Source organism: Rattus norvegicus, chromosome 15, assembly GCF_021556685.1.
Source record: "Rattus norvegicus strain SHRSP/BbbUtx chromosome 15, alternate assembly SHRSP_T2T, whole genome shotgun sequence".
In the NCBI taxonomy this organism is placed as follows: Eukaryota; Metazoa; Chordata; class Mammalia; order Rodentia; family Muridae; genus Rattus; species Rattus norvegicus.
Window position 1 is genome coordinate 99,708,017 of NC_141548.1, and position 18,968 is coordinate 99,726,984.

Consider the following 18,968-nt stretch of genomic DNA (forward strand, 5'->3'; position numbering starts at 1 on the left):
CATCCAAATAAGGCATGTTGAAGACAAATAACGCACTAAAGAAAAACCTTCCATTTGGATCCAATTGAGGTTAGCATAATCAAACCTGGACTCTAGGAGAGAAGCGGATACCTTACGTCTTCCAAATCTTCCTCGGTGATCCTGTTGAGCAACTGAAATCCCACACTCAGTTGGTTGGCGCCGGTTGGTTTCAGTTGGTGGTTGTACTAGGACCACGTGTAGTTATGATACAAAGCAGAAATGCTGGTTATTGTGGGGCAGTTACTGTGTTCCCCCAGAAGAGTTAGGTCACTGATGTCAGGTGACAGAGGTAGGAAAAGAGGTGAGACTTCCTTGTCTTTCCGATGTCTACACACAAATGGTGCACGTCCTTGAGAACGGGGGAGCTGCTTCCAAGAGACAGAGGCTTCCCGTTGCTTGCATCTCGTTTCCCTCTAGTTGATTTTTCCCCTTGCATATTCTCTTCTTCTAGGTACATTGTCTTATATCAGGGATTCACAGATGTGTTATGAATGAGTTAACAACTTTATTCTTCCAAACTTTTCAGATTGCCTTTCATATGGAAAAGCACTCCGGATTTGATTTCAGTTTTCTCATATTTCCTAAATGACTTTATCAAGCAATCTACTTTCCAGACTTGTTTTTTAGTTTTTCTCATATTTTCTAAATGCGCTTATCGAGCAATCAGCTTTCTGCATTCCACATGCACTGAACTATATTAGAAAATAAAATATTAAAAGCAAAGACCAGAAAGTACAGATTATACCAAAAGAGGGGGGTGGTTGTAAAATGTGCTTATTTCTTATGGAAAATGAATATAGGGTTAGTGTATTCAGCGCAAACCACGATAAAGAAAATTAATGCTTAAGCTTCATAACATTCTGCATATGCTAATCATGCACAGGGACCTGAACGTTCACATTCCAATAACTGTTATTGATCTACTCTTGGCCAGAGTGCAAAGTGCGAGCAGAGTATCAAACAGAATGTAATTTCACGGTGAAAGATTGGAAACGGGAAAACTAACGGTGTTGAGTTCAGGAGTGCAGAAACCAGAAATGGAGGCAAACGTTAGGATGAAAGGTGATGTCTCTGAGTGGCTGGCCAGGAGCAAGAAGTACATCAAAGCCAGTTTTCTTTGCTCAAAATGAAGTTAGACCTTGAATCCATTCAAAAAGAACCTGTGTTCACCTGCTTCCACATGTCAGATACCCTGTTTTCCTAGACAATAACTCATAGAGGATAATCAATTATGATAGAAAATTACATAGAAAAAATAGGCAGATTTATTGCCTCACTGTGATAAGAGATTGTAAAATATTTCACTAAATAACTGCTCTTAAATTTCACCTCAAATAAGTCCCTTTCCTTAATCAAACAAAATTATGTTACAAAATAATATAATTCACTCAGTATTAAAAGGAAAGTAAATGTTTCCAGCTACAGTATTATCGGGAATCTCATACTGACAAGTATTCCATCTCTTACAGCATGCGTTCTTTCGGTGTATTTCCCATAGTGTATTTTTATTTTCCTGTTTAGATATGCTTATGCAGAGCCTGACTCCTAGCTCAGTGATGTGCTAACCATGCCTTCTCTCTCCCTTTGAGCTCGTGGTACTCCCAAGAGACTAGAAGACCACTGGGGTTATGATATGCTCTATAAATGCCTGCTGAAATTTGATTTAGTATTTCTTTTCTGTCTTAAAGTCTTGCAAGTAAACGAAGTATCGTAGATTCCTTTAGTAGCTAGTTATAGGATTACACACACACACACACATACACACACACATACACACACACACATACACACATATACACACACATACACACACATACACACACATAAACACACATGTATGTATATATACATATACATACACATATATATACTTATATATTTATATATTTGTTTATGCTTAACCAAAATATTCTGAATTGGAAGAAAAGACATAACATATTACATTTTAAACAAAATATTGCAATCCTCTCTGTGTAATAGAAATATGATTCAGATTAAAGGCAGTCTTACATCTGCCTTTATTCCCAAATCCTTGATGCTAAAAAGGGAATATGTACCTCTTCCTGTAATTCCACAACTCTATAGTAATGGAGCCTATGCCTGTTTAAATAATTAACATTTTAAAAAGAATCAAATAGCATCCAGCATTAACTATATCCCTGCTTTGGAATTTTAACCATTCACAAAGTTCTATTAGTATTTAAGTGTGCAAATAGCAAAATGTAGATATGTGTGAAGATCTTAAAGTCAGTGTAACAGACTATACTAAGTAAAAATCTTCAGGAGCTACGCAGAAGCAAACACAGATGAAGATTAATGTGTTCTCAGTATTAAACACCATGTTACTAACTCCGTATGAGATATACCTGTTTGAAGGTATTTTCTAAAATCACATGTATAAGTATTATAAACTGCAGAAAGTCCTGAGTGCTGGCCAGTGTAGATCTTTACAGCAATGGCGGTAGTTGAGATGTAGTGAACGGTACGGTGACGAGAGTTAATAACACACTGTAATCGTGAAAAGTGGCAAGTCTGCTCATGGGAAAACAACTACGTGAGGTAAGGCATGTATTAAATCACAAAATTTAATCGTCCTTCCCCGTCTCTCTCCCTCTATTCTTCCTGTCTTTCTTCCTCTTCCCCCTCTCTCTATGCATATAGATTCTATATGTGTGTCACATTAAATATATACAAATATTTAATACATATATTAAAGCAGCGTGCTGTACATGGAACATAATTTTGTATTTACTTAAATAACAAAGAAAAAGATCATTAGAAAAGTGACGATGGTACTGGTTGTGGTGGAGAAGCCTTTAGAAGGAAGCAGAAGGTGAATCACAGTTCCTGGTCTGTACAGTGAGTTCCAGGACAGTCAGAGCTACATAGTAAAACCTGATCTTCCAAAAGGAAAGTGAGAAAGTAGACAATGGGAAGACAGATAGGAAGCTGGTTTAAGGGCCTAACAGTGAGATCTCTGACACTTGGTAAAATTCCCCAACCAAATTTATATGGTGGAATCCACACCCATTTACAATTTAATTTCTAATACTTTGGTTTATGAATAAGTTTTAAGAGGCCACAAATAATTTTCTTTAATAGCTTTTGACTAAAGAAATTCAAGAGGGTAATGTGATACTCTTAGATATATTTAATTTATTTCCATTAGAGATACTAATGTTATTTAGATTTTTAGAAATATGTATGTATACATATATTTATGTTATATTAATTCATGAAGGGAAAAGAGTTTATAGGAGTAATCAAAGGTAAGAAAATTCAAAAGCAAGAAATCTGAAAAATTAAAAAAAGATATATGAATGAACATAGTAGATCTAGAAATATAGCGAGCATCTAGCAGTCAGTTCTCATAACACACACGATGATCAATCATCTTTAATTGTGTTAGGTCCCAGATCATGCTAGACGGGTGCTCCATTCCCAGGCAGTAGCATCCTCCAAGTCTTTCCTTGTGAGGTTCTGCTGGTTCGCTGATTCAAAGGGCACTTCATTTATTGATCATATAACAGAAAGGCATGGTTGTGAACGTCATATAAACTAGAACCGTGAACTGGAAAGTAACAGTGGACCTGATTATGCTCCTCCTTTTTTTGGGGGGGTCTTCATACTTTTTGAGAAAAATGCAAACCTTCTTAGCAAGTTCCATAAATGCTATTCTTAGTCAGAGCATAAGCAATGGACTTTTTCCAAGGAAGAATTTAAAGATGGTGGTCATTGTGACTTTACAAGGGTACAGAGAGCATTTCCACAGGTGAATCTCAGAGTGACTTAAATGGCAGCTACTTTACTGTTAGGTTAGAACTACGAACCTGAGTACCCACCTGTGATCCTTCTGCCGTGGGTGTGGACACATCCACTCACCCTTTTTCTCACTGTGGTGAATGATTCTAATAGGACTACACATGTCAAGTCACTTTGAAAACAAGTTGTTAGCATGAGACAGTCAAATAAAAATATGATATATTTACATAGACATGCCCAGCTTAATGATACATTTAGTTTAATAACATAGCAGGTTTTAAACCATAATTGGCATAGAATTAAACTGTATGTGCTTTAGTATACTATAGTCATCCAGGAAATATATTACTTGGGAAAATACATAGAAACACAGCAAGCTGTAATTATCTTTATGATGGCACTACTTGGAAAACAAATTAGAAGCAAAAGGCCTGCAATAGATGAGCCCCTATTTGGAGATGTCATGTGTTTAGTGGGATCACATGATGTCATCACTACAGTTGTTCTTTTATGACCCTTACTTACTTGGATATAAATCCCATCATAGATGCTTCCTGTCTTGCCTTTGACAGTCACACCTAGCTTATATTGATTGGGATATGTAATTGATAAGAAGCATCTAACAATTGGAACAATGACACACGGGCTCACTACTCTCTTACAGCAAGAACATGGTGACAATGGCTATTTGAGGGGAATTTTTTTTGCTAATATTCATAAGAGATCTTAGGTTTCTAGGAAGCCTGACGTGGTCAGTGGCCACCGTGAGTGATCATTTTCTACAGACGCATGGAATCGGTGTGTCAGTCTCCGGTTGCCGGTGGGTAGTAGACATTTCCAAGATACTATCTCCTACATCCACCAGAAAGTAGCCTCAGCTGTGTCCTTGTCACCATCCATCCGGTTGCCTTTTGGCCAGAGCTACCAGTAGACGTTCCTCACCACATCATCGCCTTCTTTGTTTGAACGCCCTTTACAGCCTTTCACAGATGAAAATCCTGCACGTCCTTTTCTGAGTTTAAAAACTATTGTGTTTTTAAAAAGAAATCGCTTTTCCCCACGCTTTTATTTTTCAGTGAAGTTTTCAGAAATGCACCTGCTGAACAAATGGGGGAAAAAGTACCTTGTCGAGAACCACGACACTGTCAGTACATTTTAACAGGTATTGTTTACTACTGCGGCCCATCGTGAGAAAGATGACCTTGCAGCTTCTGTGGTTTAAATAACTAATATGATACGTCGCCTCCATCTACTCTTGCAGCTGTCTGGCTTTGAGTTGTATTCTCGGCCCAAGTGTTAGTTTACTAAAATGCTATTATTTCCTTGAACAATTTTTATAAATGTAAGATGAGTTTATATTTTATCGTTAAGGCACTGTACCCATAAACTGTGAAGATAGGTAGGACATATTACCTAAGGATATCATCTGTGGCATGACACCACAAGTTGGGTTTCAGTCAATTAACTGGCTGCACCCTTCCGGCCTAAAGAAGGGAGACAGAGCTGTCCGCATGGGTCCGATGTCTCCTTCAGGATACGAATAATGGTGACCTGGAAGCTAACTTCCTTGTGCTTATGGAGGACGCCCTCACAGGTTTTCCTTCTGGAGAGCTTGGGGTTTCAGATAACTAACTCTTTTCATGTGGTAAGACATGCTTACTCAAGTAAGCCGCTTCATCAGTTTCCACAAACGAATCCAGTATTTTCTTATCCTGAGATATTTGAATACCAATCATATCCAGTTCTCCAGCGAACATGTTTAGGTTTTGACTTAATCTTTAGACATGGGGTGAGGTACTTCCCCTCCAAACACGGGCTTTTACATATTCCCCATGATTACTACCCAGTCCAGCACTACTGTTTATTTTCTGGTTCTATCAGCTGTGTAGGAAGTCTCCGAGAATCAGCCAAAGTCCGCTGTAATCACAGTAGTTAAACTAGACTTTCTTCAAATGCCCTGGGGTTATTTTGCAATTCTTGGAATTGACAGACACCTAGAGGCTTAATCCCTTTGTAAAGAGGAGCAAGCAACAGGGGGGGTCTGTACAGAGCCAAGTCCTCCATCTTCTGCTTTTCCGGGTTGTGGATGAGGTGCTGATAAATGTCAGGGCCTTCAGATTCAAGGACAGCTAATGCGTCAAGAGCAGCCCATGAATTAGCCTTATGAACCCCTTGCTTGGATGCTCCACGGCTGCTTCCCAGCTCCTTATCTAGACGAGTCTTTGAGAGTGGTTAAGCCGTAGTAATTTTAGCTCCTGATCTGTAGTCAAAAAGGAAGAGACAACCAAAAGAGTACATGGGTCTTATAATAGACTACGGGATCTAAGGAAAGTGATGTGGAATATGTATTAATAGTGCATGATTAATATACTCTGGCAGGGAACTAATGTGGGCAACCTAACTACGTAGTTATTAAACGTCTCAGGTAGAATTGGACACGCTTTGGGAAATATTGCTCAGCCAGACTCTCACAGTCTTTTCAAAATAGTCATTTTTCTCTCTGTAAATCTGAATTATTTTCTTTGGCTGAAATTGATTTTTTAGTGCTTTTCATTCTCCAGCAGGCTTTCTCATTATTTATTTCTATCAAACTGTCAATAGATCCTGAGGCCATGGCACACACATACCTCATATGCAGTGTTAAGACAAAGGTCCTATTCTACATCCTTTTCTTTGTGCATCCTGTGCGCTTGTGTGTATGTGTGTGTCCCCGTTGTGTGTTGTGTGTGTCCCTGTTGCTTTCTGTGCTAAGGGGGCTTCCTTCTTGGCATTTTTACTATTTACACAAACTTGAAACTCATTGGAATCAATCGGTTTGTTCAGTTGTATCTTGTTATTCTTGTATTGTAGTTTTAATTTTTAAAGCCTATGTGTTTGTCTGTGTGTCTATGTTTGTGTGCCATATAAGCACAATCTCTATGGAGGCCAGAAGCTGTTGGCTTACCTGGAGCTGCAGCTGTACATGGTTGTGAACTAACTACCTGTCATGGCTGATGAGAAGCAAATTTGGATCTCCTGGGTAAGCAGCAAGAGCTTTAGTTGCCGAGACGTCTCTCCACTTCTCTCCTCACTCTTTTACAGCTCTGTAGCTTGGTTAGGGTCCTTCCTTCTTTTCCTTCCTTGCTGGTACTTTATATAACTTCACATAGCGTGTGATCACATTGTCAAGGCCGTGCTGCTCTTCTGTCCTTAAATATATTTTTCTTCTCTAATTTGGTAACCTGCTTCAGGTCCCCCCTGTCAACAACACTGTGGTGAGCTATTTATTGAAGGGGCTTCAGTTGAAAACAGCCGAGCCATTTTATAAAGAGTAATTGGTTTTGTGGGGCACTGTGGCGAGTTCAGAACACAGCAGAAACTCGTCAGTTCCTTCTCAGGCTGGCTCGTGATTCTGCCTTCTTTTAAATCCTGTTGTGCACTGGTAGATTTATGTCAGCAGTGGATGGCTTAATTTGACTTTAATGATACCCTATTTGGCTCTGTAAACCCTACTGAAGCCATTTTTGCCACAGTGTTAATAATGCAATCTAGTCTGTAATAGTATTATAAGGCGATAATAAAAGCAGATATTAGAGACATCCCATTTTCATATTTAATGCTGAAACAATGTCTTTTAAGTAATGAAGTGAGCATTTAAGCAGGCTGTTCTCAGCACATGTTAACTGTGTTTTGGAATACTCATATTTGGATCTCAGTGATATAATGTGAAATATCCCTACCCTTGCTTACCCGTCGTGTGTTTTGCTGTCATGTTTCTGGGGCGACAGCTCCCAGGGCCATTCATTTGGCAGAGCACAAGAACAGAAACAACTCCAAACCAAACAATCACAAAAACAAAACTAATAAACACTCAAGTGTTTGTAGTTTAAATTGTAACACCGGAGTAATGCTTCCTTTCCACAGATGAAGCAAAGCTATGCATAATGTGAATGAAAACAGCTGGCCATGTTTGTTTTCTGATTTTTTGTGATGAGGTAGGGCTAGCTCTCACCACTTTCACCGCCTTTTGTGTAATTTCTGGGCTGGCTTTAGAGTATGAATACAGTATGAAGCCCATGAAATGACTCAGAACGTGTTCCCTCTCACTCCAACCCATGGTGTGCTTGGACTCTAAAGAGTGCTTTAATTGAGTAACTAATATGTTCTCAGGTATTCCAAGGGGGGCACTGGAAGTTTACATTCTCATTCACAGCAGTGCATGTAATAGAAATATGCATAGGATGGAATTCTGTACCCTAAGAATCATAAAAGCAAGAGGGTTTTTATGGAACTGGTGCTCTCCAACTGGCTTTCTCTCCAGTAGAAACTTTTCGGTATAGGATCTGTACTTCATTTCTTCTAACGATTGCTTGTCACTATGGTTTTGGCATATATGTCACAGTTATCTTTATGGTTTTCGTGGTCAGTTTAAACTCAGAAGCTCGGTAAGTATAGAGAAAGCAAGGGAAGACTCTTCTGTCTTTTCGCGATTTCTCTTTGCTGTTGTTGTATGAAAAGATATGATATTTCCGGAAATGACCCATGACACGTCTTTTAAAACTATGTGCTGCCACCTGATTGCGGTGTGGAAGAGCAAAGCAAAGCAAGCAGGATCCCAGCGTGGACGCACGGCCACAGGGGCTTCAAGCAGTGTGCAGGTTTTAAGCAGGTCATGAGTAGGATTGACAACATGGGATGGAATTAAGAATTAAGTCTGGGAAGGCAAATTTGGTTCCCCAGAGTCTGGGCCCTTCACTTCCGTAGGAAGTGGCAGTGTGCGATCTCAGACACAGATCTTGTTGTTGGTAAATATTAGAGTAGGATGTAGGAGAAGCCATCTCTCTTAGACCCTAGCGACCAGAAAGAAGCAGGATGGGCTTGACTGAACCTGCTGTTGGGGCACGTGGAATCCAGGAAGACACTTCAACCTGACTTGATAGAATAGGGAGGGTGTGCATGTTTCTGTCTTGAGAGATGAAGAAACTGGTTCTCACACTGGACAGGAAGTCATCCCAGAGAGAGGGATTTACCTGCAAATAGAGTGCAAAGCCTAGGGCTTCTGTGGCTAAATTGATTTTCCATTTTCTTAGGTCTGATCTGAGGCTGATGAGAAACCCGACTCCTGTGATAGCAGTCAGAATAGAGTGAGGAGATGTTGAAAGAATTAGTACCCGAAATTGAAGGTGGCACGTGGTAGGTTAGGAGATGATTTAAGGTGGCTTCTGGTTTTGGTTATCTTGGAGGGAGGGGTGGGCCAGACCAAAAAACAAAAACAAAAACAAAAACAATGAATTCAAATAAGATTTCAAATAATTACATACTTTTTCTGGGACCTGTCTTAGCAGCTCAAAAACAATTATTGTGTAATGAAACTACTTTGAAGTGTGCAATTTGCTATAACTTGACCCATTTATGCATCTGCAGTGCCATTGCCATAATATATATATATATATATATATATATATATATATATATATATATATATGCTATATATCTATCTTTGAAAGTTTTCTTGTGGCCCCCAGTAAACTGAACTCCTGACTTTCCTTTGATGAGGTCCATCCACCCCTCCCTCCTTCACTCTTTCCTTCCTTCCTTCCTTCCTTTTTTCCTCCCTCCCTCCCTCTTTCTTTTTCTTTCTATTTTTGGGTTTTGAGATAGGGTTTCTCTGTGAGACTCTGACTGTCCTTGTACTCATTTTGTAGATCAGACTGGCCTCAAAATCACAGAGATCCACCTGCCTCTGCCTCCTGAGTGCTGGGATCAAAGGCATGAGCCACCAAGATCACCATCTTTGAATTTTTGTAGAACATTTCACTATCCTTTCTTGGATGTTTGTTTTCTTGACATAGAACTTACAGTATACATTACTGTGTTCTGATGTAGTTTCACATGTAGAAAAGTGGCTACTTTGGTGAAAGAAACTGACATGCTTGTTTCTTACACACATTCACATGCTTCCTTCTCCTGTGGGAGGAGCAGCTATTATGGTTTACACATCCAACAGAACTCCTGGAAGCCATGCGATGTGATTGGCCAAAATTCCCGTTTGATTTATTGATGTTCTCAATGCATTTATTCTACAATTTCTATTTAGCATTCCATAATCTAGGTTTTACAACTTCCTAAAAATAAGACCAAGACAATTTACTTGGTATTACAGAATCCAAATATTGGAACATTACATGCCATTAAACTCTAACTTTAATATTTTAAAACATGTTTCGATGATACGTTATAAAATCACTATTTTCTTCTTTAATAAAGAGTAGATACTGTCAGATTGTAGACAGTTATTTTAGTCTTAGCATTTTTAGGAGAAAATAAAGTAAACATAGAAAGTATTCTGCCATTGGTCCTCGGTCTCAGTCTTTGGCATATATATATATATATATATATATATATATATATATATATATATATATATGTGTGTGTGTGTGTGTGTGTGTGTGTGTGTATGATTACATACTTTAGGTATTGTGCCTTTAAAATTAGTAAGTTGTTGACAATTTAAACTTATTTAGACATTCAATTAATAGACAAGAGGTTATAGTCAATGATTTTATGATTAGCTAAGCTATATTAGTTATAGTTAAAAAACTTTTGATTGCATCTTTAGAGTTTTAAATCATACATTAATAATCAAAATCCTTAATAAATTTTTAAGTCATTTTACAACCAAAAGTATATATATCATCAGCAGTTAGGTAGTTTTGAAAAATCATGTCTCATAAAAATTATTACAATATTACTTGGAAAATTAAGTTTTCTTGTTTATATTTTTGCCATGCATGTCCTTGATCAAGTGTCACTAAAGAAAATAAGGGTCTTGTCCCTTCTGCTTCTTCACCGTTATATTTTAAAAGGATTTGTACTTATGCTCTTTGGACAAACATTGATAGCCTGGTCCTCCAGCTTGTGTCTGTTCATAGGCAGAAAGGAAAGTAGTGCTTGGATGTTATTCGAGCGTATGCTGTGTTTGGTTTAAGTAGTCCACTCCGCTGATGTTTTCTACAGGGGAATCTTCTTCTTCTTCTTCTTTTTTTTTCTTTTATTTCCGGAGCTGGGGACAGAACCCAGGGCCTTGCGCTTGCTAGGCAAGCGCTCTACCACTGAGCTAAATCCCCAACCCCCAGGGGAATCTTCTTTAGTGATGACAACTGAGGCTGTCAGTGTTTCAGCCCGAGCTTAGATTAGCAATGAGCTTTACCTACAACTGAGTGCACTGGGAGTTACATCTAAATTATAGGTAAAGTCCACTATTTATTAGCGTCCTCTCTGCAAAGTGCTGTCAGCTGCAATGACTAGTTGAGTAAACATGCTCTTTGAGTGACAACTATTTTTTATGCATTGTCCCGTTTTAAAGGCAAGAGGTTCAGGACAGCGTATCATGCAGATGTAGAATAAAAGTATTCTTTTCTGGGTTTCCTAAGGACTGGGTACATGCCAGTCTCCATTTGTGATGTTTGTTTCATAGGCTGAGACAGAGTGTGGGCTGCAAAAGACACCCCATATTTCATATTTCCTAGACTTCTAGTAACTCACTGTCAATTGTTGGAGAGAGACCCACGAAAAAAGTCCACAGTCTGCACTCACTTGCCAAAGTGGTGCTAGGCTTGCTTGTGGGGACAGAAGGAGAGAACCAGATTCAATGTTGGCACATCTACATATTGAAATACTATCTACCTTCCAAAGCAGAAACTTCCCAACAGAACTCCTTCTTCAGTACTAACTTAATAATAGCTAAGAGAGTGAAGCATTTCTTTAGGGCCAAGGCCATGCTAGGCATTCATACATATTGGCCTGCATTCCTGGAAGCCTAGCATTATAGTATTTTGCCGAAGACTCTTTTATTCTTACAAAGAGGAACCATAGATGCTTCTCAGGAATGAATGATGCATGCTGGCATTCCATTGCTTAGCATTTCCCTCAGTGTATTTTGCATTTTGGAGAAGGTGTAATACCTTGCTTTCATTTAATTTCTACAGTGGATGCACTTAGTGTGCAAGTTGTCACTACTTGATGAGCATGTGAGGGGCAAGCTATGTTAATGCTTTGAGCTGTTCTCATTAGCAAGTCAATAATTGTGGCAGCCCTTCCAAGAGTGTCACCCTGTGCTATAAATGTTAGGGAACCTTTAGCAATGTAAGGAGGGGGTGCTTCTGCTGCTCATCCTTTCCACTACTAAACATTGTCTGTCTCACGGAATATCCAAAGGCTCTTTTATAGGTAGCCCAGCCTTTGGAGATCAAATTAAAATAAAAAAAACCTCTTATTAGCATTTTTCCCAGTATAATTGGAATGTGCACATACCAGTGAGCCCCGCCTGAGTGGCCATTGTAATTGACAGTATTGGATCAACTCATTGGTCATCACAAGGTTTCTCTGAGCAGAAAAGGGATGGCTTCGTGTGGCCAGACAATTTAGGAAAAGCGTGCATTCATGGCTGTCTGTATGTCTTCTTGCTTCTGTGCACACTGCTCAAGGCTCCGAGAACTTTTTGATGCACACTCTGTAGTTTAAACTCATAGCGTGCTTCCAGCCAATGCATACTTAACCTTACTGCCTTCATTACCCAGAACCCAAAGTTTCCATGAGATGCTTTTTCTCTTTTACTTTGCTTTCCATTTCTTACTCTCTTTTTCTGAGTTGAGTTCGTGAAAGCTTTTAATCTTAAGGAAGGACCATCTCTGAACAAGCAATGCCGACCTACCTTGAACCTCCCACTTCCCGTCCCATTTACTTTGTTTTATTGATTTTAGCAGAACACTGACTGGATCATGGTTAATTCTCAGTTGGTTTTATTAGCATGGTCAAGGAAGAGTGAAAGTCCTGGAGTGAAACTCAGACTCCTCGATGGCATTCCCTGTGAAAGGCTTCTCCTTGTTAGAAACTTCGCGTCCCTTTCTGTGTGCACTCCTGTAGCTAATGCTGCGCTGTGAGGAAGCTCATCTGCTACCTCAGTACACGTCAAGGGAGTTTGAATGTGGAGGATGCAGCAAGAATGAAGCGTGGGGTCTTTGTGCTTTCCGTCATACTCACGGCCCCTTATTCCATGGAATAGACCGTTGGCTCAGTAAGTTCAGCTGTCATCAGGTGGCATTGCCACTTTGCAAGAGGACGTTAGCAAGGACATTTCCGTTGGATGACATTAGATCGAGAGGGAGTGTGCCTTTGTAGCTGATGGGTGGCTTTAGTCTTAGATGGGAACTGATGAAGTGAACAGAGAGACTCTCATTTGAGGCTCCTCAATCTCTCCATATAAGCAGAGGAAGCATAGGACTCTTCCTGGGTTGCCGAGTTGTTCACCAATGTGTTATATGCTAAGTATTTTTGCTGAACCTGGTTGTTGTTATTCTTCTGTTGTTTGATAACGATGGGTAAATCAATAGTAGCAGTAATCAAAAATAATGCCAAAGGAACAAACTTTCATTTTCAATTAAGAGACTAAGCAACACAATTCCTTCCTTTCATAAAATTTGCATGTTATTTTCACTGGAAGGAGCATTCTCTGGGAGATCGCTGCTACATCTTCGAGTAGTAAGTGGAAGATAAGTATGACACATTAAAATAAGTAAAAGATTTCAGTTCAAAACAACAACACGGTAAATGTTTATGTCAGCAGTTCATTGAAGAGCAGGCTAAAAACAAATAATATACAGTGAGGATATACTATTGAGTGCTACAGATTTCTGGGTGGGTAGTCTAAATTGTAGGAGGCGTGGGTAGGACAGAGAACTTTGTCTATAATGTAATTTCAGAAGGAAGGGCCCAAGAGAGGAAAGCAGGATTATGCTTCTGAGCCATTCAAAGTGAGAAATTGACAGAATCATATATTACAGGAGCTACGGGGGAAGCATGAGGACCCAGTTGAGGGTGTGTTCTCTCTGTGGGTTCCCCTCCCTCACTTGACATGTCTGACTATTGCTGAGATCCTTTGTCCCTTAGAGGAGATTTGGCCTATGGTGACATTTACCTAAAGAGACTGCAGACATGGATATACTGTGAGTAGCTCAAGGCAAGTCCTCATAGTAAGGGCTCTCCTCAACTGTAGCAACAGACCTGTAGTACCAACCTTTTCAGTCTCTCTTCTGGATCTGTTCTTTGTTGAAGACTTGCTTAGTTTGTGGTGAAAGCCATTGGTTGACAAGCTGCAGGCCTACAGAGTTCTCTGACTAATTTTATTTTCCCACATGCTGGCAAGAAATAAGTAGGCCGCAATAACAGTTTACCAAAGGAGCTTGCATAAACTAACAAGAAAATACAGCACGAAAGAAAACATCGAAATGAACAGGAAAGAAAATTAACTTAGAGAAATAGAAGAGAGTGTAGTCAAAGAATGTGATGGTGTTAAAACCAGAACAATTAGTGATGAAGAGATACCTTAAGGTAACTAAACATTGAAAGGAAGCTGCACCAGAGTTTGAACACTGAGAGAATAGTTTACGACCTATCAGTGGGCCATAAGATGTCCAGTTGATAGTGCTCTTAGGAAAGAACAAATGGATTGGAAGAACCTCCAACCACAACCACAGGACAGGATCATACGCATGCCCAGCCCAGAGACAGGTTACAGGAAGACCGTTATCATGGAGGTTCAAAGCCCTGTGGGTCAGTATGATATCTTCATGCTTTCAATGAGAATAATACATGTCCTGTATGCAAACATTACGGATACTAATGACATAGGGTGCCTCAACAGTTATACAGAAATTTAACATAACCACTAGCCCTGTTGACAGGACCAGAGAACAGCCATTACAAAATACAGCAGAATAATTAGGACCTCAAGGAATATGTATGACTTGACATTTTTTTGTCATACTAAATTCAAACCCAAGATACTTTTTTATTTTTTTATTTATTTATTTTTTTTCGGAGCTGGGGACCGAACGCAGGGCCTTGTGTTTGCCAGGCAAGCGCTCTACCACTGAGCTAAATCCCCAACCCCAAGATACTTTTTTAATGCTTGAGAAATTTAGTAGAGTCTAAACAATGAAAAAAAAAAGGGGAGGCAATACACACATTCAGGAAAAAGATAAAGTTGTGTAAAAACAGATGTATCACAATGTAGAATTTGGCTCATAGGCAAAACTATGCCGAGCATGAAACAACCCCTAGTAACTTAAGAAACAGGATGATTTATTTCCAACACACTGAGTATCTCTTATTAGGGGGACAGATAATATATTTCTAAAACAATGGTTTTTGATCATATTTAAATGATACATTTTTGATGACATATTTTGGGTCATTTTAGAACTGCTGTCATAATCTGTAACAATTCATTGGCTATCAGTTAATTAAACTACCAAACCAAATCTCCTGATTCCTCATGCAGCTTTCCAGGTAAGAATTGCTATTTATCAGCAGATCTTCACATCAGGCAAAATAAGTGAATTTTAAAGACAGGTGGAATATGCATTTCTTATTGCCAGCTCAGCTAATTCCTATTTTAACAATAGCAATTTCAAAAATTACAGTGGTTTTGCCTTTTTTCTCTAATCAGCACCATGCTGGTTATAAGCGAAAGGTTCATTTACATTTTTTTGTCTGTAATATGCTTGATTGTTAATTTCCAGGTCAGCGTCTAGTCTGCTAGGGTTTCATGGGGTGATAATTTATGCTTATAATGGACATTCTATTTAAACTACGATGAGGTCACCTGTCTAAAGCAGTTGAAGTTCTGTGTCCCATGATCCTGTGTTCTCCCAATCACATCAAGATAGGGCTTGTTAATCTCCCATCTTCAGTGACTAGTTTTGATTCAAATGAGACTTTCACCTTCCCACTGTCCAATCTATCAAAATCAGTTTGCATTCTATTCATTTGTCAGACAAATTATGCAACTTTCCTGTCTCCCTCCCTCCCTCCCTCCCTCCCTCCCTCCCTCCCTCCCTTCTTTGCTTGTGTGCTTCCTTTCTTCCGTTCAATATTCTTCCACTACTATGGTAACTTTGTCTCAGGTGATGTCTTCTTCCTTCTTTCTTGGGTTTAGAGGTGCTGATCTTACGCCGTTCTGTATACACTGTGGAACGTAACTATAGCTGAAAACACCTCCTTGGTTCCAGAGTCGTATAAACTACTTTCAAAACTTCAACCAGTCATGTAGTGCAGCACATTTTTATTGGCAAATGAACCACAGAATCAAAGAATCGGAATTGGGGATACAAAATGGACCCTGAGAATGAATTTTCCTACCTTAACAGTATATTTGACAATGCTTTCCTCAAAGGGACATTTTTCTAGTGGACAATTGTGTGGAATATGCTTTTTCCACTAAGGTGGGTCTCCCTGTGAGCAGGGTAGACAACCAAACACCACTTCCGGCTGATCTTTCTCTGGATGTTCGTAGCCTCGTTGAGCTCCTGGTGGGAGCAGGCCTCATGTGCACTTTCAGCAGTCGCACAGTGACAGCATCACTTTTCTCAAACTCCTCTCCACTCTCCGCCACTTCTCTTTCCTCTTCTTAATCTCCGTTCTCTTCCTCCTTCCAGTCTGGGGTGGCTAGGTTCTTCCAAAACACATCATAAAGTTGATGTATGTGCTTACTTAAGATGACAAAACATGAGCCCTAGATTTTAAATATTAGATCAAGTAGAAATGAAAACGTTTATGAAAACTTTCCACAAAAAAATGAAAAAAAATCCTTGTTCTATCTTTATTAATTTCCTGTCAGGAAAGGGCCCTATAGTTTGTGCCACAAACTCCAGTCAACTTGGGGGTTGGGGTGGGGGAAGTGTAATGAAATGAGATTTCCACTTTTTTTTTTTAACTCAAGTTGTGTATACTTCACAACAGTTATCCAGAAATAAAAAGATTGATTTATACAGTTTCCTTTTTTTTTGCAGAAAGCACATTTGTTTTGAAATATGTGTTTTACCAGGAGTTGCCTGCTAGCATCTTTGTGTGGTAACCATGGAGAGACCCACAGTAGCTCCGTTTAGAACATGTTGATGTTAACTGTGTAAGAGGACAGATGCATGTGTACAGAGTGGTCAGGATACTCTCAAGGCTTTGGGGGTGCCATTTTCCTTTGTTTCTTTCCTTTCTTCTCTGACATCCATTCTCACAGCTCATTCCTTTCTGAGACTGTCCCCCTTCACAGCTTTGCCACGGTGACCTATCTATAACTGTCATACGAGTCCAGGTCTCCCTTCTTCTGTCCAGACACTGGCTTGAAGATCTTTATCTCACATCCCAGAGACTTCTGCTCTCACACAGAGTGAGAGTAGTTAAGGTTTAGAAAGTTCTACTTCTTCAGCCGTACTGTAGGACAAATCTCCTTGTGGGGCCTTTTCACTGACTAGGGATTTCCTTTTCCGTTCCAGGTATCTGAGATGAAAACATACACACAACATAGATTCCCAAGATGTTAGAGTTTTTAGATAAACGTGGGAATGAATGCTTTGCTCTAATTAACTATTATTGAACATTTATCCAGTGTGGTGGCTACGAAGAGTTTGTTTCCCACCACAGTGGAGCTGCAGCGGGATGATTCAGTGCCGGAGAATGTGGGATTCCATTTAATAGTGTAGTGTAGGGCAGATGAAAAAAGATATTAAAATGTGTACATTTGCGATGTGGGTTTTAGAACCAAGCATGTAGGCACCCAGCACATGTAAAGCTTGAATAGCTACTCTTTATTTTATGCTGATTTTGGATTCCTGCCCCAGGACTCAAAACTGACATTTATTTTTAAGACTCTGCTAGAATCAACAACAACTTTCTATGGTATTAGCTAGAAAAATATATTAAATACATTTATGCACAGTAACGGGCCAAGGAAAGGTCTGGGGAGATGACTCAATAGTAAGATGGACTGCTCTCTCAAATCTTCAGCATCGAGGGTTAAAAGCTGACCCCACCACATGTCCCTGCTACCCCAGGGCTGTGGAGGGTGGAGGCAGGAGAATTTTTGGAGTTTGTTGCTGCCAGCCTCCCTCTAGGTTAAAAGAGAGGCCCTGTCTCTACTGAATAATGTGAGGAATGATAGACCCCGATGCTGGGAAATCTTCCTGTGGGCTTCTGCATGTACATACAGGCCCATGTGCTATAAACATATATCCACACACATTAAACACACACACACAAGACACATGTACATATACATACATGTACAATATACATGTACATATGCACAACACATGTAAGTTATACTTACAAACACACACATTTTAGACAAGTTTATTTTGTAGAACTTAGAGAGATCTTGGTAGTAGTATCAAATTCTCCTTAAGAATGTAGGTTGAAAATTTATCTTTTGATATATTTGGACAGTACAGCAAATATAATTAATAGCTAATAATTATTAGTAGTAATTTATGGCAGTTAATAATTAAGAATTAATTTCGGTGTCCTAAGTCCCAATTTTGCTTTTAAGAAAACGATGCACAATGTATTTTAATCTGTCACTTAAAGCAGTTAAAATTTAATCCATGCCATGCTGAAGTGAAGAATTGCACACTGACATTACATACGACATTGGTTTATCCTCTGTCAAAAGGGACTGTGGTTGGGGAAGGTAGGGAGACAGGGAGTCCATGAGTAACAGTAGACTGTGGCTGCCAGCCATTTGCTCTGAACCCTGAGGGAATCCTTGAGGTGCTAACTAGTGTGAGTGGGAGGAAGTCATCAGACTCGGGTTCCAGAACCAGGGTAGAGCGATGTATGATGCATACAGAGAGGAGGTAAAGCAAGACCTCATGGAGTCTCACAGTGCAGTGAGAAAGGAGAGACGTAGCCACATCCAGGCACTGGGTATGGGGCTGCTACTTGTCATTCGTCACCATGTGGCAAACCTTATATCCCTACTAGCTAGTAACCACGAACAAGTAGCAGGAGCAAGCCAGACCTGGTTCTTGCCTTTTCCAGTCCAGGGGGAAGTCTCAGGCAGCCTCCAGGTTTTTGCTTGTGTGACCACATGGCAGTGGGTTCTCAGTGCCACGAACCAGAGGGATGTGGAAAGGAAAGACCCCATTATTGTGTTGAGGGGGAGGTGCCTCAGCAGTGCCAGATGGCATTTGGTTCTTACTAAGAACCCTTGAGGGTGAGGTTGAGATGTAGATGTTCATGCTTTCCATACCTCACTGTGCCCTGGTCTCTCAGCATCGTGACAGTATGCGCATCTGATACAGCTTCTTGGTGAGGCTGGACTGTGAACCACACTGTCACTCGGGGAGTGTGAAGAGACTCTGTTAGGGCTC

At 39.8% G+C, this 18,968-nt stretch overlaps 1 protein-coding gene across 1 annotated transcript in view; it reads left to right on the forward strand.

Moving 5' to 3' along the window:
- Positions 1-18,968, forward strand: part of Gpc6 (glypican 6) — a 999,201-nt gene that overhangs the window by 54,219 nt on the left and 926,014 nt on the right.